Here is a 24,701-nt window from a genome sequence, read left to right on the forward strand (position 1 = left end):
AGCTTTGTTGTGACCTCTTCTCACACCTATCCCAAATCATACCCGTCTTCGCCCCCAGTTGGATTTACAGTGCATCCCTTTGCAACATTCTCACAGAGATGCTGGAAAGGGAGTTAGGAGAAGTGTGTGGACAGACAGTGTTTTATCTTTGAACTCTAGCCTCACCCTGTAACAGACTTACCTTGGAAGTTTTTACCCAGCTCCCACTCTGGCTTATGCAGCTGGTTTTGTCTACTGGAGACCAAATGTGTCTCCTATTCCTAGCTTACTACTTCCCTCTCCTTTATATCACCATCACAGGAAATCCCCTAATATTTAGTATTAGTATTATTTCACATGCCTTATTGGCTAAAAAGACATCAAGGTTCTGTACAACAACTAAAAATGCATTAAAAAACAAACATTAAAAACAGTAAAACATTATAGCTACTACATAATTTAAAAGGCTAAATAAAAAAGATGTTTCTTCGCACCCTTTGTAAAAGCCAAGAGAGTAGGGCCAGCTGCAGTTCTTGAGGGAGCACTTTCTGTAGCTTGGGAGCAACACAGGAGGAAGGCCTTTCACGTGTACCTGCCAAATGGGCTTCTGCGGGCAATAGTGCTCTCCAGAGGACCTCTCTTGCAGATCTGAATAACTGGGCAGATTGATTGTGAAAAAGGCCACCTTAGATGGCTGGGCCCTGAGCCATTCAAGGACTGAAAGGTTAAAACCAACACCTTGAATTGAGCCCAGAAAGCAGTTGGCAACTAGCGCAGAGCTTTCAGGACAGGTGTGGTATGGATCAAAATTCTGTGCCCTTGCTAGTAGCCTTGCTGATGCATTTTACACCAACTGACATGTCTGGACACTCTTCAGTAGTAGTCCCATGCAGAGCACGCTGCAGTAATCAAAATGTAATGGAATGAGAGCATGGACAATTGCAGGTGCTGGGTGGAGCATCTGATTACAGAAATCTATTTTGCTAGACTGGTACCACTCCACTTCCTTGCTCCCGAGCCCTAGCTTGCTGTTTCACAGAACAACCTGGTAGGCAGAGCAGCGTGAGACACATTCCCCTTCTTTCCTCAGCAAGATGTCCATGGTACATGCCAAGTCAGTAACATCATCCAGAATTAAAATCCTGGGTGAGTGATATTTCCCAACAACTGACTTGGTGTGGAAGACTAGGACCTTTAGGCTAGGAGGACCACATTGGCTGCATGGCTTCTTTTAAGAAGACCGAACAGCAGCCTCCTTTCCTTGCAACAGCCAGACTGGAATTTCCCTACCATACCACTCCACCCCCTATCACCGGAATAGTTGCTCCCATTTGCCCACTCTTCAAGATGCATGTCATAAAGCCCACTGTAACAATGAAAACACCACCTCCTAAGAATACAGGTTCTAAGTGGTCCAAGCAGTACTGCAAGCTCCCCACAGAAGCCCCCCACACACACACACACAGGGGTGCCCTTGGCCTCCCAAGGCGTAGCCTTTAGTGTCACTCCTTAAGTGGCAAACCCACCACCAGAAACAGCGTCTCTCTTATAGCCTCTGGGTCCCAGCAATGGTCCAATAGGGCTGCTGGAAAAATGCTAAGTCACTGCTAGGCCTTTCTAGGAAGCAGAAACTCTCTAAGCAGCCAGATCTTCTGCATCAAGAGGAGGCTACCCCAGGCAAGTAAGCAAGCTAGCAAAATGGTAAAAGCTCACTCCGTGTCAGCCTGAGAGAAGCTTGGTCTTCCTTATTCCCCTTCCTACTGCAAATAGATATAAAGAATTTGCTTGTAATGGCTTGCTTTGATGGAGTCCACTTGGTACGTTCATAGGGCATTTGAGAAACGCTATGCGAATTTGCTCCCAAACCGTAGTACCCTGATCCTGTCCCTCCACTGCCATGCAGGGGAATTTATTTGCATGCTTCAGAAATGCTTAAATGCACCGGATTCCACTTCAGGTGTCACCAGACGGCAGTGAGCCTAGCTTGCCACAAGCTGAGAACCAGTATGCATGAGCTATTCACATGGCTACCAAGTGCCCACATGGTCATGTGTATCTTCCAAGTAGCCTGCAGATAAGGTCTGGTCAGCAGATTGTCAATAAGCCAGGCTTAGGGGTGGCAAGAAGTGAGCTCATTTTCACTCTGGTTTGACAAAACATAACCATTACAGTATTATAACCGTGAGAAAGCATTACTTACAGCAGCTTAACTCTCTGCTGCCCACGTAATTGGCATTCAAAAGACTTCACTTTAGTAAGGAAATCTCAAGTCTAGCACTAGAAAAAACTCACAAGGTGTCGCTGTCTTCCATCTGTTAGGATTTCCTTCCCACACACCCCAAGTAAAATTGCCAAGCTATCTCCAAGTGGGAGAGGAGAATTAAACCTCATGTAATCTCCCCTTTCTCTTACTCCTGAGAGTTGGAAACACTCCCGCCACCGCCACAGCCTGAAGTAGTCACATCTACAACCTGCACTGTTTTCAGGTCTTCTATCACTGTTTTCACATTCCACTCTGCATTGCTCATACTTTCAACTACTGCTATGGGAAACTCAGCCAAATGGACCTAGCAACTGTGTTCCCTGTCCTTTCACATGGACATACCAAGAGCCCACACTGGAAAATTCTACTCTATTAGACTGAGGTTTTGTCAAATTCTTTCTGCTACTGGACTGAAATATTCAGGGAGGTATATTTTATCTCCCCTTCATGGATCACTGCCTTGTTGTGGCAAAGGGGCTTGCATAACTCAGTGAAGCCATAAGCTATGCCATACAGGGCCACCCAAGACAGACAGGTCATGGCAGAGAGTTCTGACAAAATGTGGTCCACTGAAGAAGGAAATGGAAACCCACTTCAGTATTCTTGCCAAGAAAACCCCATGCAACGTATCACAAGGCTAAAAAATATGACGCCGGAATATGAGCCCCTCAGGTCGGAAGGTGTCCAATATACTACTGGGGAAGAGCAAAGGGAATTTCCAAGTAGCGCCAGAAAGAGTGAAGCAGCTGGGCCAAAGCCGAAAGGACACTCAGTTGTGGATGTGTCTGGTGGTGAAAAGGAAGTCCAATGCTGTAAAGAACAATATTGTTTAGGAACCTGGAATGTCAGATCAATGAATCAAGGTAAGCTAGAGGTGGTCAAACATGAGATGGCAAGATTGAACATCGACATCTTGGGAATCAGCGAACTCAAATGGACAAGCATGGGCGAATTTAAGTCAGGTGACCATTATATCTACTACTGTGGGCAAGAATCGCTTAGAAGAAATGGAGTAGCACTCATAGTCAACAAAAGGGTGGGAAAAGCAGTACTGGGGTACAATCTCAAAAACGACAGAATGATCTCAGTACGAATCCAAGGCAAACCATTCAACATCACAGTAATTCAGGTCTATGCCCCAACCACTGAGGCCGAAGAAGCTGAGGTTGATCGGTTCTATGAAGACCTACAACACCTTCTAGAACTAACACCAAAAAAAGATGTCCTCTTCATCATAGGGGACTGGAATGCTAAAATAGGAAGTCAAGAAATAACCAGGATAACAGGCAAGCATGGCCTTGGTGTACAACATGAAGCAGGACAAAGGCTAACAGAGTTTTGCCAAGAGAACACGCTGATCATAGCGAACACTCTTTTCCAACAGCACAAGAGGCGACTCTACACATGGACATCACCAGATAATCAATCTGATTTCGATATTGACTATGTACTTTGCAGCCAAAGATGGAGAAGCTCTATATAGTCAGTAAAAACAAGACCTGGATCTGACCGTGGCTCAGATTATGAGCTGCTTCTTGCAAAATTTCGGCTTAAATTGAAGAACGTAGGGAAAACCACTAAACCATTCAGGTATGACCTAAATCATATCCCTGATGAATATACAGTGGAGGTGAGGAATAGATTTCAGGGATTAGACCTGATAGACAGAGTGCCTGAGGAACTATGGACAGAGGTCCGTAACATTGTTCAGGAGGCAGGAACTCAATCCATCCCGAAGAAAAAGAAATGCAAGAAAGCCAAGTGGCTGTCTGATGAGGCTTTACAAGTTGCTGAGGAAAGAAGGGAAGCGAAAAGCAAGGGAGAAAGGGGAAGATATGTCCAGCTGAATGCAGAGTTGCAGAGAATAGCAAGGAGAGACAAGAAGGCCTTCTTAAATGAACAATGCAAAGAAATCGAGGAAAACAATAGAATGGGAAAGACTAGAGATCTTTTCAAGAAAATCGGAGATCTCAAGGGAACGTTTTGTGCAAAGACTGGCATGATAAAGGACGAAGAAGGCAGGGACCTAACAGAAGCAGATGAGATTAAGAGGTGGAAAGAATACACAGAAGAACTCTACAGGAAAGATCTGAATGTCCCTGATAGCCATGATAGTGCGGTCACTGAACTTGAGCCGGACATCCTAGAAAGTGAAGTCAAGTGGGCCTTAGGAAGCATTACTAACAACAAAGCTAGCGGAGATGACAGTATTCCAGCTGAGCTATTTAAAATCCTAAAAGATGATGCTGTTAAAGTGCTGCACTCAATATGCCAACAACAAATTTGGAACACTCAACAGTGGCCACAAGACTGGAAAAGGTCAGTTTACATTCCAATCCCAAAGAAGGGCAATGCCAAAGAGTGTTGAAACTACCGTACAATTGCGCTCATTTCACATGCCAGCAAGGTTATGCTCAAAATTCTACAAGCTAGGCTTCAGCAGCACGTGAACCGAGAACTACCGGAAGTACAAGCTGGGTTTCGAAGAGGCAGAGGAACTAGAGATCAAATCGCCAACATTCGCTGGATCATGGAGAAAGCAAGAATTCCAGAAAAACGTCTATTTCTGCTTCATTGACTACACTAAAGCCTTTGATTGTGTGGATCACAACAAACTGTGGCAAATTCTTAAAGAGATGGGAGTACCAGACCACCTTACCTGTCTCCTGAGAAACCTGTACGAGGGACAAGAAGTGACATTAAGAACCGGACATGGAACAACTGATTGGTTCAAAATTGGGAAAGGAGTATGACAAGGCTGTATATTGTCGCCTTGCTTATTTAATTTATATGCAGAGTACATCATGAGAAACGCTGGGTTGGATGAATCACAGGTCGGAATTAAGATTGCTGGGAGAATTATCAACAATCTCCGATATGCAGATGATACCACCCTAATGGCAGAAAGCAAAGAGGATCTAAAGAGCCTCTTGTTGAGGGTGAAAGTGGAGAGTGCAAAAGCTGGTTTGAAACTCAACATTAAAACAACCAAGATCATGGCATCTGGCCCCATCACTTCCTGGCATATAGAAGGGGAAGAAATGGAAGCAGTGACAAGATTTTATTTTCTTGGGCTCCAAGATCACCGCAGACGGTGACTGTAGCCATGAAATTAAAAGACACTTGCTCCTTGGGAGGAAAGCTATGGCAAACCTAGACAGCATAGTAAGAAGCAGAGACATCACCTTGCCGACAAAGATTCGTATAATCAAAGCTATGGTTTTCCCAGTAGTAATGTATGGCTGTGAGAGCTGACTATAAGGAAGGCTGGGCGCCGAAGAATTGATGCCTTCGAACTGTGGTGCTGGAAAAGACTCTTACGAGTCCCCTGGACTTCAAGAAGGTCAAATCAGTCAATCCTAAAGGAAATCAACCCTGACTGCTTATTGGAAGGACAGATACTGAAGCTGAAGCTCAAATATTTTGGCCACCTAATGCGAAGAGAAAACTCCCTGGAAAAGACCCTGATGCTGGGAAAGATTGAAGGCAAAAGGAGAAGGGGACGGCAGAGGATGAGATGGCTAGATAGCATCACCGATGCAATGAATATGAACCTGAGCACACTCCGGGAGAGAGCGCAGGACAGGAAGGCCTGGCGTGCTATGGTCCATGGGGTCACGAAGAGTCAGACACGACTTAACGACTGAACAACAACAAATATTTTATCTACTTGCAGCTCATGTTTTTAGGCAGCAACAGAATACGCAAGAAATAAAACACTGCATGCAATCCTGTTTCTCCCCAGTCCCTTCTGGGAAAGGTGGAAAGAATTAGGATGCATTGAGATTAATAAAGAGTTTTGAGATGAGAAACTTTTGAGCTATTCCAGACACACCATTTTAGCTTAAAGCAATAAATATAATTACGTGGGAAGGCAGGTGTCACCCTCAAAGGTACCAAGTCTCATGTGTCACATGAAGTATGCTCTGTAGTGTTAAAGCTTATGCCAAAACAAATTTGCTAGTCTTAACTCCACAAAGCTTTGGTTTTCCTTCTTTTCCTGCAATATGCTAATATGGTTACCCCTCTGAAAAAGTCTCAAGAGGCACCATATGCTATTCTACTATCCCCATATAATTAGAATAGAGAGGCTGATGTTAGAATGCCCCACCCTTTCAAACCCAAACAGTAAGAGAAAATAGTGATGAAATATCAAGGCAAGGTATAGGATTGCTTGCAAAAATAGACTACAAACTACAGAAATGAGATTAAGTAGCTGAGTACTGGAAATGGGATTTTTTGGCACAGTATACTGAGGTAGTACCAACTGAATCCATTACAGATAAAGCAATGACATCACCTACATCGTCTATTCAAGTCTTTGGCTGCCTAGCAAGGATCAGTGTCCAAGAGAAAAGAGACAGAATAGGTGCCCAGTGCAAGCTAGGCAGTTTTAAATCCTTCTGATTTCAATGGGAGAGATTTAAACACATGCAGAACTCTCCCACTGACATCAGTGGGACGTAATGGTGCATAGCTGTAGCTTGGAAGTGCCCATTTTCTAATAGAGAAGAATTCATATTCTGCCATTGCTTGGGTTAACTTTGAAATGTTAAATTTGTCAGAAATGTTGATATCAAAAGAATGCAGTTTAAAACTCAGCACCATACGGATCCTACAGACGTAACTACAGAATCCACACAGGCATTTCCGTGGCATTCTGCAGAGACAGAGGGCACAATCCAGCAAATGTCAGCAGCAACCAAACCACATTGAGATCAACGGGACGGATTTGCTAAGATTAACAGTAAAATCCTAAACAGGCTTCCTCAGAAGTAAATCCCAACAAAATTTAAATGTGGCTTACCTCTTGGAATGCATACATAGAATTGCAGCCTTAAACCTAGAAATTCTTATAAACAGCAGATGAGATGGTAAACTTAGGAGTGGACTGCTTCAGATCTGCATCTGAGGGCTCATGTGAGAAAATGCTCTCTTGTTATAAAACAACAACCAAGCACTCCTAGAGTGCAGTCAGAAGAAACAACACATGCCCAATTTCATATGCTCTAGATATAGCCAACGAAGTCACATTAAGGCATTTGGGGTGGGCTAGGGTATTTTAAAAAAAAAATTTATGGTAAAATTTTATTGTTTTAAATTGTTTTATGGTGGGTTGTACATCGCCCAGAGTGGCTGGGTGACCAGTCAGATGGGCGATTAATAAATTTAATAAATAAATAAATAAATAAATAAATAAATAAATAAATAGATAGATAGATAGAAATAAAAAACATGTCCGAGCCACCACTTGCTGTCTGAAGCAGTACCATTCAGACACTAGGGTTACCACTCCACCTGTGAACTAGGCCTCAGTCAAGACTGAACTTTTGCTAGATTGTGCCCAGAACATTCCAAAGGAAGGAACATGGTTGATCCAAAAGTTGAGGTTCTGCCTTGACATATGCGGTAGCTTGTTTACAATCCACATCTCAAATATGCTGCTTCCTGCAGCTTTCCTAGGAAAAATACCTGCAAAGGCTGACAAATTCACTTCATACTTAACAGTCCCAACCCAAATCTGGTTCTTGGCTGAGAGGCTACCCAGCGCCCCCTAGAGTGCACTCAGAAGAAACAACACATGCCCAATTTCATATGCTCTAGATATAGCCAATGAAGTCACATTAAGTTCTATCTCTGGTACATATCAGGGAGTTCCCTATGGAAATGTTAGTACCTAATCACAGGTTAGGTCCTCTGAGCAGGGTTGCCAAGGAAGATTTCAGCAAAGGCCACCATGAAGCTTTGGCAGCTTGACTGATGGGATGTCTGACAGGATAAAGAACATCCATTAGATTCCCGGAGGGAAAAAATATTTCTTAGAATATGGGGCATGCCTTTAAAATGAGACCTATCAAGTCTAACTCTTGCTCCCTTGTCCTACCCATCCATAATCTTATCCCACCGTTGTGGCAGTTGCTCCTGACTGCAATTCACAAACAAGTTAAGCTGATTTGTGTTTTAAGCTTAAAACTACTCTGTCTTAACTGGTGTATGGATCAGATGAAGGAATTAGCAGGTGTTTGGGGGCAGGGCTTCCCAGAAGCAGGAATCCTACCCTTTGTTAAGATCCTCAGTGATGAATTTTTACCAGGTGACAAAAAGCGGACAAAAACTGCAAATGGCGTGTAGTCCTACACCAAGGCACAGAAAGCAGGCCTCCAAAGTAAAAACAATCCTGGCCTAAGTTACAGGATTGTACTGTTGGCCTGCAGGCAATTTTGGGCTTGGTATGCCTTATTCATGTCTGTGCTATGCCTGGAGCGTGCTATCTATCTGGGTCAGTTTCAGTCTAGAAAAGAGCGCTACACCTGGGGCGTGCTATCTATCTAGATCGATTTTCAGTCTAGAAAAGCCAGGCCATTGGCATCACCCAGGGTCAGCAGCATCACCCCTGTCCTGCACTTGCCAAAAGCCCCACATCCAGGTCTCAGGAGAGCCCCTTGCAGCTGCTGAGGTGTGACAGCCACTACTGGGAGCTGCCCCCCCTCCCCCGCCAAGCACCTCCCTTCTTTGTGCCATAGAAAACACCAACCCTTTCCCATCCACATAGACAAGAGGGCAGGTAGCACAGGGCAGGTGCGACATTTTCTGCAGAGCGGGGGGGGGGGGGAGTGAGTAGTGCTTTCAAGGAGCAGCTGCCTCTAATCACTCGCCCACCCCTTCCCTCTAGGGTTTAGGCAGAGCCTAACACACCATCTACAGGGTGTGCAACCATGGTGGTCCTGCCTCTGCCCACAATACCTGCCCTCTCTTCCTCTCTCCAAGCAACATACTGGGAGGAAGAAAGGGCACAGTATGACAGCCCAGAGATGGTGCAAGCTGCTGCCTCTGTCCGCTCGCTTTCTCAGTGGTGCGGTGGGGAGGATTGGGTCAGCTGGGCCCTTTCTTCACTGCTACACTGTCTGGAGGGAGAAATCAAGCAAGAGTAAAGCCAGTGGTGTGGTCTGTCTGTCTCTACGACCTCATCCTTCCCTCTCTGAGTGGCAGGGTGCGTAGGATTGGGCTCACGGGGCCAAGTCCACAGTACTGTGCTGCTCTAGAGGGCGACTGCAAGTGACTGAGGAAGAGGCTGATGTTGCTTGGTCACCCTTTCTCTCTGGATGGCGTGGTGGGAAGAACTGAACTCTGCCCTACCATGTCTTAGACCAAGGGTGGGCAGGAAGTAGATCTCCAAATGTTTTGGACTTCAGTTCCCAGTATTCCTGACCATTGGCCACACTGGTAGGGGCTTCTGGGAGTTGAGGTCTACCTTCTGTCCACTCCTCTCTTAGGGAGAGACAGAGAGAATGCATAAAAGCATCATTGGATTAAATGCGTAGACCCTTCCAGAGAGACTACTTCAAGGCAATCATGGGTGGTGGCTGCTGTTCCTTGGAATCGCCGCTTGCCCATGTGCTTACCTTTCTCCCTCTGGTTGTTCCCATGGCAGGGAGGACTGGTCCCCTTGGGGCAGGGGCAAGGAGGATAACACACACACCCCCCCGAGACACGTTCCTAAGGGCTTCCTGTAACCTCAAACTACCCCTGCGAGTGAAGGATCATTCTTCCGGGACAGAAGCATTGGGCTTGCTGGCATACCAGTTCCCCTCCAGGTTTTACCAAAATGTTGCGCTCTCATCCTCCCTTTTTATGCAGTCTTATAATCCCTCTAAGACAGAGAGAAGAAGAAGGAGCCCCAAAACGGGCCATCTCAGACCCAGAATTGTCCCTGGTCTGATTTCTTATCTTCCAACCCAAATGCAAGCCCCAAAATGATCTTGGGGAAGAGCAGAGACTTCTCTTACAGGGCAGCCCTCTCCATGCCTTCTCAGCTTTAGTCTACAATCCTGTGCACGCTTACCTGGGAGTAAATCCCACTGAGCTCAATGGAGCTTACTTCTGAGTAGACAGGCATAGGATACCTTGCCGGGGATGGGAGAAGGACCCCTAAATACACCACAGCGGAGGGGGCTTCACGCACTGGCCTGGGATAAGGGCGGCGACACCACCCTTCCCCTCCGGCTCCCACCCACCTGTGTGCAGCAATGGCTCGTCCTACGCGGAGCTGTCGCTCGCTCGGCTGTTCGCTCTGGACGTACCGCAGCGGCGGCTGGAGATGCGCCTTTAAACCAGCCCCGCCGCCTAGGCAGACGCTCGAAACCGGCGAGCGGCAGTTCCCCGTGGCCAATCAGAGGCCGGCGCGCCCAAGCCTGCCCCTCTTCCCCTTTTCCGCCAATGAGCGAAGCGAGGCGGGAAAAGGAGGGGGGATGGTGTGAGAAAATGACGCCGCGTGGCCAGAGGAAGAGCGGCCAATGGAGGCCCGGCCCGGCGAATGAGCGCTTGACGTAGGGGCCCGGCGGCCAATAGGGGTCCCGCTGCCGACTGCAGGGTGAGGGTAGTGCGGCTGTCGGTCCTCTGGTGAGAAAGGGGAGACGGTCGCTTAGCAACGGGAGGAAGGCGCTCAGCTCAGCTCGGCTCAGGAGCATCGTGTTACTCTCGAGCAAAGGGAGGGAAGCCGTTGTGGGAGGAAAAGTTGGCTGTGACAGCAGGGAGGGAGGGAGAGAAAGAGGCTTGATGGTGGCGCTGGTGCCAGCACAGAAGGGAGTGGTGTCATAAAGGGGAGCACCATAAAGATTTTATTATTATTAATTAACTTTATGCACCGCTTCCCACCGCAAACAGCAGTCTCTCTTATGCACACAATATTTTTATTTTATTTATTTATTATTAAATTTATTAATCGCCCATCTGGATGGTAACCCAGCCACTCTGGGCAATGTACAACATACAATAAAACAGTTTAAAACAATAAAATTCTACAGTAAAAACATTTTCTAAAATACCCTAACCCACCCCAAATCCCTGCCTGAACAACCACGTTTTTAATGCACGACGGAAGCTCATTAAAGAGGAGGCATGGCGGAGTTCCCTAGGGAGGGAGTTCCACAGAGTGGGGGCCACCACAGAAAAGGCCCTCTCCCTCGTCCCCACCAGTCTAGCTGTCCTGGCTGATGGGACAGAGAGAAGGCCATCCGAGGCTGATCTTGTTAAGCGGCCTGTCTGGTGCTGCTGGAGGCGCTCCTTAAGATAGGCTGGGCCGGAACCATATAGGGTTTTAAAGGTCAAAACCAACACCTTGAATTTGGCCTGGAAAACAACTGGTAACCAGTGCAACTCCTTCAGCACTGGAGTGATGTGATCTCGCCGGCAGCTGCCTTTAATCAGGCGAGCTGCCGCGTCCTGTACCAGCTGCAGCTTCCGAACTGTCTTCAAGGGTAACCCCACGTAGAGCGCATTACAGTAGTCTAAACAAGAGGAGACCAGGGTATGTACTACCGATGGGAGCAGATGGTCGGGAAGGAGGGGTGCAGCCGCCGTATCAGATGGAGTTGATACAGCGCTGTCCGGCTCACAGCTGACACCTGAGCCTCCATGGACAGCTGGGAATCCAAAATGACCCCCAGGCTGCGGACCTAGTCTTTCAAGGGTAGCCGTACCCCATTCAACACCAGGTCAACATCCCCCAGCCTCCTCTTGTCTCCCACCAAAAGTACCTCGGTCTTGTCAGGGTTATTCCTCCCCATCCAGCCACTCACCGTCTCCAGACATTTGGACAGGGATTCTACGGCCAACCTTGGTGAAGATTTGAATGAGAGGCAGAGCTGCGTGTCATCCGCATATTGATGACACCACACCCCAAACCTCCTGATGATAGCCCCCAGCGGCTTCACATAGATGTTAAATAGCATCGGGGAGAGGATGGAACCCTGTGGCACCCCACAATTGAGTGGCCATGGGTCCGAAACCTCCTCTCCCAGTGCTACCCTCTGGTACCTGCTGGAGAGAAAGGACCGGAACCACCGCAATATGGTGTCTCCAATGCCCAACCCCTCCAGGCGGTCCAGGAGGATACCGTGGTCAACGGTATCAAAAGCCGCTGAGAGGTCGAGGAGAACAAGGAAGGAGCATTCACCCCTATCCAGAGCCCTCCTCATATCATCTACCAAGGCCGTTTCTGTCCCATGCCCAAGCCTGAAGCCTGACTGAAATGGGTCTAGATAATCAGTTTCTTCCAAGTGTGCCTTCAACTGCATCGCCACCACCCGCTCAATCACCTTGCCCAAAAATGGCAGATTTGAGACTGGGCGAAAGTTGTTCAAAACTTGAGGATCCAAGGAGGGCTTCTTTAAGAGCGGTCTTATCACTGCCTCCTTGAGGGCTGATGGCATCACTCCCTCCTCAAGGGAGGCGTTCACCACCGCCCTGATCCCCTCACCCAGTCTCTCTCTGCAGCCCATAATGAGCCACGATGGGCAAGGATCAAGTAAGCAGGTGGTCGGCCATACAGATGAAAGCAACCTCTCCACTTCATCAGGAGGAAGAAGCTGGAACCGATCCCACAAAACCGGTTTGCCACAGGCCGCCTCTTGCTCACTAACTGTATCCACAGCGTGCAGAGTAACACACCTAATCTGATCAATTTTATCTGCAAAGTGCCTTGCCAAGGCCTCACAGGAGGCCTTAGAATGCTCCAGTGGTTCCGGAGCCACAGGACCGACCAGGCTCCAGACCACTTGGAACAGCCTCCTGGGACAGCACTCTGCAGATGCGATAGAGGCAGCATAATATTCCTTTTTTGCTGCCTTCACCGCCACGTGATAGGCTGAAGATACAGCTCTAGCCCGTGTCTGATCGTCTTTGGAGCAAGACTTCCGCCACCGGCGCTCTAGCCGTCTCACCTCCTGTTTCAGAGCTCGTAACCGCGGATTGAACCATGGTGCAGTCTGAGCCCTGTTCAGGGAGAGAGGGCGTTTCGGAGCCACCTGATCTAATGCCCCAGTGATTGCGGCATTCCAGCCACCCACCAGGGTCTTGACCGAGTGGCCGTTGCTGTGCCCCAGAGAATCCCCAAGCGCGTTCAGGAATCCATTGGGATCCATAAGACGCCTGGGGCGGACCATTTTAATGGGTCCTCCACCCCTGCGGAGGGGTTGTGGAACCGAGAAATCCAAGGGGGGTGGATATACCCCCGACTTCCAGATCACTCCCCACTTCTCCAGAAACAAACACAAGGTCTAGTGCATGACCAGCTACATGGGTGGGCCCAGTTAGAATATGGTGCAGCTCCCAGGAGGCCATGGTCTCCATGAAGTCCCGAGGTGCTCCTGTGAGGATGGCCTTCGAATGTACGTTGAAGTCCCCCAACACCAATAAGTTATGGGACTGTACACACACATCAGAGACCACCTCAAGCACCTCGGCCAGGGAGTCAGTCGTGCAGCGGGGTGGACAGTACACGAGCAAAATCCCCAGACTGCCCTTCGGGCCCAACCTCCAGTACATGCACTCAGCAACCTTGGTCTCCCGGAGAGGGGGTCTGGTGAAGACCAAGGACTCTCGGTAGATAACAGCCACTCCCCCTCCCCGATCCCCAGCCCTCGGCTGCTGTGCATACGAAAATCCGGCTGGACACACGGTTGCAAGGGTTGGAGCAGCAGCCTCAGCCAGCCAGGTCTCCGTAATACATGCCAGGTCTGCACCCTCATCCAGGATCATGTCATGGATGAGGGAGGTTTTCTGGGTAACAGACCTGGCATTGCAGAGCAGCAAACGAAGGCCAGAAGATGGGGTCACGCCTCCCCCAGCCATCCTTTGGCTCTGGACAGGCCCGGAGCAGGGGACAGATACTACACATCTCTCCCTTGTTCCCCTTATCTGGCATGGCCTGCCCCTAGCGCTCCGCCAGCGCCTGCCGCCCAGCCTCGGTATGTTCTGGCCCCCAACACTCCCCCCACTCCCTCCATCAGGTGGACACATGCCCCCTCACTCCCGCCTATCAGGCAGGCTACCCACCCCTAAAAACACAACAAAATCCCCCAGAAGAAACAACAACAAAAAACAATTTTAAAAAATCCCCTTAAAAATAACGCCAGGCAGGAGTCCACAGGGAAGGCCTGGTGGTGGTGGTGGCAGCAGTGGCGGCGGCAGCAGCAGCAGGCCCAGCAGCACGCATGCCTCTTCCCCGGTGGTGGTGGCTTCTCCTGCAGGCCGTGGCTCTCCCAGGCCACCTCAGCCAGCCAGCTTATGTAGCCCCTCCAGGGAGGGGCAGGTGGAGCAGCACAGCTGGCTGGGTAACTGGGGGCCTGGTCCTGCAGGGACTGGCAGTCTGCCAGGCAGAAGTCTCCAGGGAAGGCCTGGTGGTGGTGGCAGCGGCGGCAGCAGTGGTGGTGGCGGCAGCTGCAGCAGCAGCAGCAGGCCCAGCAGCAGCAGGCACGCCTCTTCCCCTGTGGTGGTGGCTTCTCCTGCAGGCCCTGGCTCAATACAGAAATCCATGATTAATATAACATGGGGTAAACCCACCCCTCAGAACAAATCAATATAAAGCATAATCAGCACAATAATACAAATAAAAATAATATAGCCCTTATGTAGATTGGGTGCTTCCAGACAGAGGGCTTCTCATGTTAACAGTTACAAGGCATTGTGCAGCTATTCCATCTTTTCTTAATGGGTTTTCTGTGGTAAGCAGAAGAAGCAGTGGGGACTCACAGGAGGGTTACAAGTGGAAGATGATGACGAACCCCGTAAAATTCCAAGGCAGGGTCATGGCTCTATAAAAGCCTGGTCTGGAAGCACCCTGTACCCCCCATGAAGCAGGATGGCAATTGAGGGCCAAAACTGCAGTTACTTAAAATATGTGACGAGCAGCTATGTCTTTTTTTTCATATTTACTCTATTAGACAGTAGGTGCAGGACCCTGATGCAGATCAAGACCCTGTCCGGGGGGGGGGGGGATTTTAGTATCCAGATTGGGGACCATGCAAATGAAAAGAAGACATAGCTGCTACAGACATATTTACAGTGCAATCCTATGCCTGTTTAGACAGAAAAATGTCCTACAACTCCTAGCATTCCCCAACCAGCCATGCTGGCTGAGCAATGCTAGGAGTTGAAGGACTTTCTGTCTAAACATGCATAAGATTGTGCCCTGAAAGTAATGTCTGTTTTGGCCTTAAAACTCCAGAGCCTCACAGAGCACAGCATGCTTGCCAACACTGGACAATTAAAAAACATAGGTTTCTGTTGATCCCTGTGAACATCAGTTAGCTTGATGGGGTAGCAGGGTACCTGCTTTGCGTTCAGAAGTTCCCGAGTCTACTCCCTGTTATATTCACTTTAACAGGATCAGGTAGCTGGTGATGGGAAAGACTCTGCCTGAGACTCTGGGGAACCGCTGCCAGTTATAGTAGACAATACTGGTCCAGATGGACAGTCTGACCTGGTACAGGGCAGCTGCATGTATTCCTGGGGCCAGGTGGAATCTCCAGATTAAAAGGCAATATGCTGGGGAACAACAATAAGGGAGAGCTATTGCCTTCAGGCCCTCCTTGTGGCCTTCACCGCAGCATGTGGTTGGTCTCTCATGGAAGCATGTTGTTATTGGGCTAGAACAGGGTGGGGAACCTCTTTCAGCTCAAGGAACAAATTCAATTTCAGAGAAGGTTTGGGCAGCTACATGCCAGTGGTGGGTGGGGCTGAAGGTAAAAGGAGCAGGACCAAAAATATCAGAATATTTTAGCTTAAGGGGCAGTCCTATCGATTGTGCCCTCAGTGATCAGGAGCCCCCAAACTCAAAGGCATCTAATTATCCAATGCAGGGTGGGAGGAGCAGCAGAGGCGATCTATGCTCCCACCCTGCAGATTTCACTAGATGGGCTTTTTAGCTCATCTAGTGAGGGTGCTCCAGAAGGGGAGGGAAGGAGGCTGGAAGAGGCTCAGGATCAATCATATCCTGGCTTCTCTGGTCTCCTCTCCTCCCCACCCACTGGAATGCCCCCTTTCCTCCTCCGAGGTCACTTTTCTGACCTTGCAGGGCAGCCAAGGTGATTCTTTTCGGGTTGGCTGCAAGGGGATGGGGAAGGGGGGGTCAGATCTTGACTCCCCCTTCCAAAGTCAAAGCGCTGCCTCCAACCGTGGAGGAGGGTCTCCAAAAAATCTTTTGGTCCCTGGGATGCTTGCCCAGGGACCATAGGATTGCTCTCTAAAGCTCATACTAGCAGTAACTAAGTCTTGGGAGAGGCACTTCAACCTTTTAGAATGGGGAAAACTGCACAAAGCCTCAATTTTTACTGGCAGTAAGAGCTTTAAGCTACAATGTGCTGATATTTCTTGTATTTTAACCCCAGCCCTTTTGCCTTCGGCCCTGCCCACCAATAGAATGCGATCCCCAGAAGCTTTCCTGAAATTGAACCACCAAATGATCCATGGTTAGAGGGGAAGGGGGCGCAGCCATCTGGGGAACCTTGGAGGGACAGATTGGGACTGCAGAAGGGCCAGATTTCACCTGTTTCCCATCCTTAGGCTAGATGAACCCTGGTCTGATTAAAAAGCTGTCTTACATTTTTAACATAAGTTCCCAATACTTAGCCCAGCAAGAAGGTAATAATAATTAGCATTGTTTATTTAGTGTGTTTTAAGCAGGGGTGGGCAGAAAGTAGATCTCTAGTAGAGTTCTACTTTCTGCCCACCTGTTCTCTAGAAGGACCTGACCTCTTGAAGGGAATCTTGTGGCTCAGGTCCTTCAAAACCTCCCTACTTGTCATATGGAGGAGCTGAGCTGTTATAAAAAGTTCCACTTCTGTTTAAAAGTTCAGTTTTCACAAAGCTGATTTTGTATACTGCTATTCAGGAATTATGTGTTACTAAACCAATATTTTGTTTCCACTTGTGATGAAAATTAGCACATCACAACAAAAATAGCAGGTTGCAGGTGTTATTAAAATACAATAGAGAGTTCATCATACGTTTCCTGAATCACCTTAACTCCACCTTAGGTTTTGATTCTTCCCTCTCCTTTGCTCTCCATAATCAATTTGTCACAAAGTCATGTCACTCTTCTTTCTCTTTTTCATAAGGGACAAAGATGTGGCCTTCCTATCTATCACCTTAATTAAACCTTTGGTTTACAGTCTAGTTATTTTCTTCCACCTTTACTACTGCAACCCTCTCCAGTATATAAGCAAAGAGAGGGCTTGCCAAGTGTCTGTTGGGATACCTCTGTTTATGGAGGGACACAACTGAAAAGGCCCTCCATAAAATGGATTCTTTCATCCTTTCCCTCCCCCCCCCAATATTCTTCACCGGATTAAATAGGCCTGGATTAGGAATTCCTGTTGTATTAGGATGAATTTATACAGGACATAGGCCAGCCACTAGTGAAGCTCTTACCTGTGCAGGTGTTCCATATTTAAATATGATTGCTATTTGTATGTAATGTTACTATGCCAGGAATGAATGGCCTCAGAGGGTACACAGCTGACATACTAAGATTACATGTGAATAGATCAGTGCATGTGGTAATTGTCCATTTTTATGTGACCAGCATACATGTAAGGCAGGGCTTACCTGTGATCCATGTCCTGTAGAAATAAAATCTTAATCTCAGATAATCTCAGATTGAGTTTGAAAGCTTTTTTGATGAGGCACAATGTTATCTGTCACCTGCTCTGGGACAGTGGGCTTTCTAACTCTTCATTCCTGGGGGCGGGGGGGAATCTTCACAACAGTGGAATGAGAAGCACGTTGGAGTATTATTGGGATTTTCATGGAATTGGCTTTGGTCTGTCAGGGATACTCGAAGCAAGAAAAGCCGAGTGTACTGTCCCTTAAAAATCCACTTCTCATGGGTCACACAGCACTTGAAAGCAACACACTTCCGGGGTGGGTGGGGGAGTAGAACTGAATGTCATCAACCCAGCAGATGCTGCTCCATCAATGAGAGATGCTTGTTTCCCGCCCCTGTCCAGTCTCCCCCTACCTACCATGTTGTTATCCCTGACAGCATCTAAAGGCTCCCCACGAGAGCACCCCACCAGCGCAATTTCTCTCCAACCACCTTTCTCCTTTTCCAGGGAGTAAATACAGGGATCTAGCTGCTTCACCTATTGACAATCTGCAGCCTGTGTTGTCCGATCATAAAAACCCAGTTGTGCACTTCCAGGGAGTAAATACAGTGATCTGGCTGCTTCGCCCATTCTCAGTCCACAGCCTCTGTTGCCTGCTTTCCCCCCATTGAGAATCTGTAGCATCTTTTTCCCATTGAGAAAATTGGAGCCACGCTGTTTCAAGTACTATCTATCTAGTGAGAGGAGTTGCCAGGAGTGGGAACCTGCAACCCTGGTATTTCGCTATATCGATATGGAAATATAGTGAAAAATACTTAATGTAGGAGAGGGAGGAGAGGAGGCAGCGGCAGAGGTAGCAGCAGTGCTAGCAGAGGGAGGCAACTCCAGCCAGCCCTTTCCCTCCATACAGAGAAGTAACACAAGCATCAGAGAAGCAAAGTTATGCAAGCATTCAAGAAGGCTCTCAAGGGAGACAGGGTTAACCCAGAGTTAACCTGTGGCCATGACAACCCGTGGTTTAAACAACCATTGATTGTTGTTACATGCGAACTAGGCCATTGTTTGCTTGTACCATATTCAAGCTAATATGGGTTGTTTCAGTGGCATTATTTTAGTTTTATTTCAATTTACACTGTATCTAGGGAGGAAGTCCAATTTTTTAAAAAGGCTTGTTCCATTTCAGAAGGGAGTGGTGTGGATCACCATTACAGCAACAACAATTTGTGTTTGATACCTGCAAAATTCAGCCCTATGATAAAACTGTGCCATCTTGGCCTACAGCAAGAGGTTCCATGTAATGTTTACTTTGTGTGACCTCTGTGAGGCAACAGTGTATCTAAGTAGGCTTGAGGCTCTGTTTTGTTACTGGCGAAGGCCTGTGTAGTAGTTGCTGAGTGACATTCTGAAGGGAGAGAGAGAGAGAGACAATCGCTTTGCATATTGTTAGATGGGGCTTGGATTAGGTAAATTCATTTCTGACTGGCTGGGGATTCTAGCAAGGTGGGAAAGAGTGGTTGGAAAATGGCAGTTGAGATATGACAGTTGACAATTAGTAGCCCTCATTTGTAATAGCCATTGACAGAGCCATTCTCCATGAGTTTGTCTCCTAAAGGCATCTAAGGGTGAAATCCTAGGTATGTTTAGACAGAAAAAAGGCCTACCGTTCCTAGCATTCCCCAGCTTAGTACCCCAAGTTACTGGGCATCACTGCATCTTGAGGTAGAAAATTCCATAGTTTTAACTATGTGTTGTGTGAAGAAGTACTTCCTTTCTGTTTGTCCTGAATCTCCTGCCAATCAGTTTCATGGGATGACCCAAATTCTGCATTATGATAGAAGGAGAACTTCTCTCCATCTGCTTCGTCCACACCATGCATATAAAATTCTTTTATGTTTGCTCTTTACCTTTTTTTCCAAATTAAAAAGCTCCAAACGCTTTATCGTTTCCCTATAAGGATAAAGTGATCAAACCCCCAGATAATTTTGGTTACCCGTTTCTGTACCTTTCCCAGCTCTATGATTTCTTTGATTCAAGTGTTTATATACAGCCTTTCAAAAGACCTACCAGGGTGGTCTGGAAAATCAAGATAAATTACACAAATAAAATCTAACACTGTGTTAAAAAAAGAAAAATGCACTAAATACATTGGGAAGACTGAGAGAATTAAAAAAAAAAACTTGCTTTGCAGCAAAAAGATAACAATGTTGTAGCACCAGGTGAGCCCCTCTGGGGAGGAAATTCCTCAAAGGGGGGTACTCATTGACAAAGCTCTCTTTTTTGGGGCATCACCCTCCTTACCTTGGATAGTTGGGGACACCTGAAGAAAAGCCTCCAAAGATGTCATGGATGCATGGGCAGGATGGTATGGGAGCAGGTATTCCTTCAGGTTTCTGAGTCTTTAGCCATATAGGGCTTTAAGGGTAAGCACGAGCACTTTGAGTTGTGCTTGGAAACAGCCAATGAAGTTCACTACTGTCAAGATTCTGGTCACAGTCAACAGAGTAGCACCTGCATGTTAAACTCTGAAGTTTTTGGACAATCTTCAAAGGCAGCCCTATGTACAACATATTACTGTAATCAATCCTAGATGTTACCAGTGCATGGAAAACAATGGCCAGGCAATCTCTGTCCAGGAGAGGTCATAGCACCTCCCTAAGCTGATGAAAGGCACTTCTTGCCACAGAGGCTATGAAATCCCATCTAGAGCAGTTGAACACCATCTCTCTCAACAGATGAACCACCCATCCACAGACCCTCCCAACATGTCAGAATTAAGATTCAGTTTATTGGCCCTCATCCAGTCCATTACTGATTCCAGCTCCTGTTTCAGCACTTCCACTGCCTCTCCTGAAGCCAATGAATAAGAAACCAGAGCTTGATGTATTCAGCATACTGATGGTATCTCATTCCGTATCCTCAAATGATCTCTCCTAGCAGTTTAATGTAAGCACTTAAAAGCATGTGCGGCAAGCTAGAACCCTGTAGGACCCCATAGCATAAATGCCATGGAGCTAAGCAGTAGTCCCCCAGCCCCACCTTCTGGAATTGACCCACCAAGGTAAACAACAGTGTAGTAGGGAAAAGCAGGGATTTCTTCTGCTATGACTCCTGATTCTTTAATGTTTGGACAGCAGGCTTCTGAGTTGAGTCAATCTGTGTTCAGCCCTGCTAAAATCAGACTCTGCCCAGTGGGCTTGATGAAAAATAGCTGAAGTTATTGGGGCCCATCTACATGGAGACACTTTCCAACACAATTCAGTTAAAAACCCCGTTTTCATAAAATTGGATTTGCTCCTTCCATGGCACATGCAGCCAATTAAAGTGGCATATCCAAAAAAAGAACAGCCACTTTTGCATGGCAGACTGCATGAGAAATGGCATTAGTTCGGGCATATGTGGGCAGAGTCTCACGGCATCAACAAGCTCCCTTAAAAAGAAAAGAAAAAAACTGCTCCGTGCTGAGTGAGTACAGCGTAAGTCAATGGGACTTCCTGTTTTTAGGGCAGAAGTGGAGATTTCAAAAGAGCAGAAGGCATCCCAAAGGGACATGCTGACTTGAAGGCTCACTTGAGGAAAAGCAAAGGAGGTTAAAGTCATTAACATTATGTGAAGGTGCGGAGATCCAAAACAATCTACCCCTCTCTCTGCTCAGTGCTGAGTAAGTGCAGTGGAAGTCAGTGGGAATTACTTCTGAGTAGAAATATTTAGCAGGCTGTTTTCAGGACAGAAGCTGTGATTTCAGAAGTCATCCCAAAGCAACATGCTGACTTTAAGGCAAGTGGTCTGAGGGAGTGCAGCTGTGAGCTCTCCTCTGGCTTGTGAGAAGGGAGACAGTTCTATAGCCAACCCTCTCTTCTGAAGGGTGTGCCCTTCACCGGAGGCAGCCTTTTTCTTTTTATTCTTTTCCCCTCCACACCTCTGTAGCTGTGAAGGGCTGGAACCCCTGAAGGCTCATTTGGGGGAAAAGGAAGCACAATCACCTTTTAAAGTCATTAAACTTATGTGAAGGTCCGCACCTCTGGAAAAGCACAGATTTAAAATAATAGCCTTCCCCACCCCTCTCTCTGCTCTGTGCTGTGTTAAGTAAGTGCAATGGAAGTCAATGTAGCCATGTTTAGTGGGCTGCTTTCAGAGCAGAAGTGGAGATTTCAAAAGAACAAAAGTCATCCCACAGCAACCTGCTGATTTGGGGAAAAACAAAGCACAATCGTGCACAGGTCCATTCCTCCGATTATGACGCAACTTTCCCTTCTTCCTATCAGCACTACACTCCCCAGCCGGCGCTGAAGGTAGTATTACTAGTTGAGGTCACACAGACTCCCAAACCGCAGCAAAGCCGGTGTAACAGGAAAATCCATCACAAAATTACTTTGCAAAAATGTGGGTTTTTCAGCATGAAAATGCGCAGTTGCTGTGGGGATGGGGGAACATCATGTGCCATGATCATCTGTGAGGTGGAGTAGCACTGGAGTAAATATCCCCCATGTAGATAGGGCCTTGAGAAGGTGAGGCGGGGAGGCAGCTGAGTGGTCCTTCTGGCTCCAGGTAGATAAATAGGCCCTTTGCCCACAAGACAAGGAGGTGGGAGAAATGGCTGAAGCCACAGAGTGCGCTCCCAAAAGAATCAGCAAAGGAGCAATGAAAGCTAGCCAGAATCTGAGTTGCCTGTTCAGGAATTCCTCTCTGATGGAGCCTGTTCCCTCATTAATGTCTCTTTCAAGTCCCCATTGCAAAAGGGACTTCAATCTTGCCTTTTTGGACAGCTGCTGAAGAAATCTTATCTTGTTTTTCTTTCCTTTAAGGACTGTAATTCCTCAAGGCTCGTGGAAGTAACATATGCTGTTAAACTGTCCTATCACTTATAAATACTGTGGAAGCAAAGTACTTGTCTGCATTCTCTCTCTCTCTCTCTCTCTCTCTCTCTCTGTGGGACAGGCAGAATTCCAGGCCCAAAATGTATAACGTATCACCAAGTCTCCAACTCCCAATCCAGAGAGCCTATCTGGAACGATACTATGGTTGATGGTATTGAAAGTCGCTGGGGAATTACAGGGGGTGCACTCCCCCTGTTTCAGTCTGTACCAAAATCAGGCCTGACATCTTAAGATGGGATGGGATGACCAGAAGTGTACACAACGTTCTAAATGTGGCAGCACCATAGATCTGTATAAGGGCAGTTTCTGAAGGCCCTTGGGCAAGACACCCACAATGGGCTTCCTCCCTCGGTCAATTTTATCACCACTGTCAGCTTCTGCTGTTGCTCCTCCCCCTCTTTTGCATCATTACTAGCGCTTGCTTGTTCAACAGGCAGAGAGCCAGTGAGCAAATAGGCACTGGCATCTTCTGCTCTTCCTTCTCACCACCACTGTTATCTGGGCCAGAGCAAGAGGCAGGTGAACAAGCAGGTTGCAACAGTGAAGAGGAGAAGCAACTCCTAGGGAGTTGTTGTCAGTGGGCCCCTGCTGGGGTGTGGGCCCTCAGCATGTGCCCAATCATGCCTACCCTTGATGCTGGATAAGGGCATTACGATATTGGCAGTTTTTAGGATTAGCAAATCCTTTGCTAATTGTCACTAGCATGGAATGTGTCTTTTTCTGCATCCCACTGGGTCAACATTTTCCACTATAAGCCCAGAATGTCTTTCCTGATGAGTCACTGCCAGTGCAGACCACATTAATATAAATGTGTGTGTGTGTGGGGGGAGGTTGTCCCACTATGCATCACTTTTCATTTAAGTTACACTGATTCTCATATGCTATTTTGTTGCTCATTCACCTATTTTAGAGAGATCCCTTTAGAGCTGTTGACAGTCCATTTGAGAGTTCACCATCCTGAATAATTTGGTGTCATCTGCAAGCTTAGCCACTTCACTGCTCATCCCAACTCCAGATCAGTTATGAGCTAGCTAAATAGTACCAGTTGCAATAGAGATCTTCCTCTACAATAGATGTCTATGGCAAGCAACTCGCTAGAGCTGCTTGTACTAGCTCTCTGCTCCTCGGACTATGTTCCAGAGCTGGGCTTTTAATGGTAAAATAGATGCTCTTGGCACCCCTTCAAACTCTGAAGCTGGCTAGTAGAAGCTGGACATCTCGGAGAAACAGAAGACAGAATCCAGGCTCTGGAAGAGTCAAGCTCTGACTTAAACTATGCAATCTGCGATGAGTTCCATGACACATATCTCCTGTCAGATTTGAGAAGGAAAAATCCTCCATAAAATCTCACTGGGTGTTCTCTTCCTCCCAGAAAAGGCACAAAAAAGTTGTATCAGCTCCTGTATCCAGCCACTATAAATCTAATTGCCTCGCCCAAATACTTGTATAAAAGGCATAATTCAATCCTGGTGAAGCAAGGTTATCTCTGGGCAGAACTCAGTAATGAAAGGTTGGAATCCAATTTGGCTAATCATGGGGTTTGTTCTATGTTATTAGACTGATAATTGCACTAAGCATTGTGAAAATGTATATCGTTCCCATTCTGGTAAAAACAAAGGTGCCAGTATGCTTATTTATATGATTTGCTGTTAGAAGTTTGTAAGCCTCTTACATGGTTGGTGTTGATCTTATGTTCTTCATGTCTCCTAGCCCACCATTGTGCTTTATGAGGGATATAAAACAAGGACAGTTGGGGGGCTTCATCACAAGGAGCTTTTATCCTGTGATTCATATTGCTCCTTCAGGGAAGTTTGCAGGCTCTTTACACGATGCCATGACCCTGCCGTGACCCTCCTGCTCTAAATGCCCGTTGTTCCGCTTTTAAATAGATTGCAGATAATGAACTATCAAATTACCCCGCTTGTGTTCCACTTCAGTTTCCTCCCTGAAAAGAGTTAAAGCTTCAAGAAAAGGAGCGAGATCAAGGAAAGATAATGGAAGACTCAGATATGGGGAGAAGGGGGGCAGGAAGCACAAAGGGAGTCAGTGGTGATCCTGCATTTAAAATGGAAGCAGAAAGCCCCATTTTAAATGCAGGATTTTAAGCTGGTGTAGAAATGCCCTTGGTCTTCGATGCTCATTGTAGGTACAGTATGATGTAGTGGAGAGAATGTTTGGTTTGCAAATGGGAAATTCAAG

General features: G+C 47.1%; 1 protein-coding gene across 1 annotated transcript in view; it reads right to left on the reverse strand.

Annotated features, from left to right (window-relative positions):
* The window catches only part of HMGCS1 (3-hydroxy-3-methylglutaryl-CoA synthase 1), a 35,920-nt gene extending 25,599 nt beyond the window's left edge, over window positions 1-10,321 (reverse strand). Inside the window, exon 1 of the mRNA XM_084833163.1 lies at window positions 10,258-10,321. The gene's annotated coding sequence lies outside the window, so the exon portion shown is untranslated. The remainder of the gene's footprint in view (window positions 1-10,257) is intronic.
* Window positions 10,322-24,701: the final 14,380 nt, after the last annotated feature.

Source organism: Heloderma suspectum, chromosome 2, assembly GCF_057233095.1.
Source record: "Heloderma suspectum isolate Gila_16-S chromosome 2, 16-S_ref, whole genome shotgun sequence".
Classification (NCBI taxonomy): Eukaryota; Metazoa; Chordata; class Lepidosauria; order Squamata; family Helodermatidae; genus Heloderma; species Heloderma suspectum.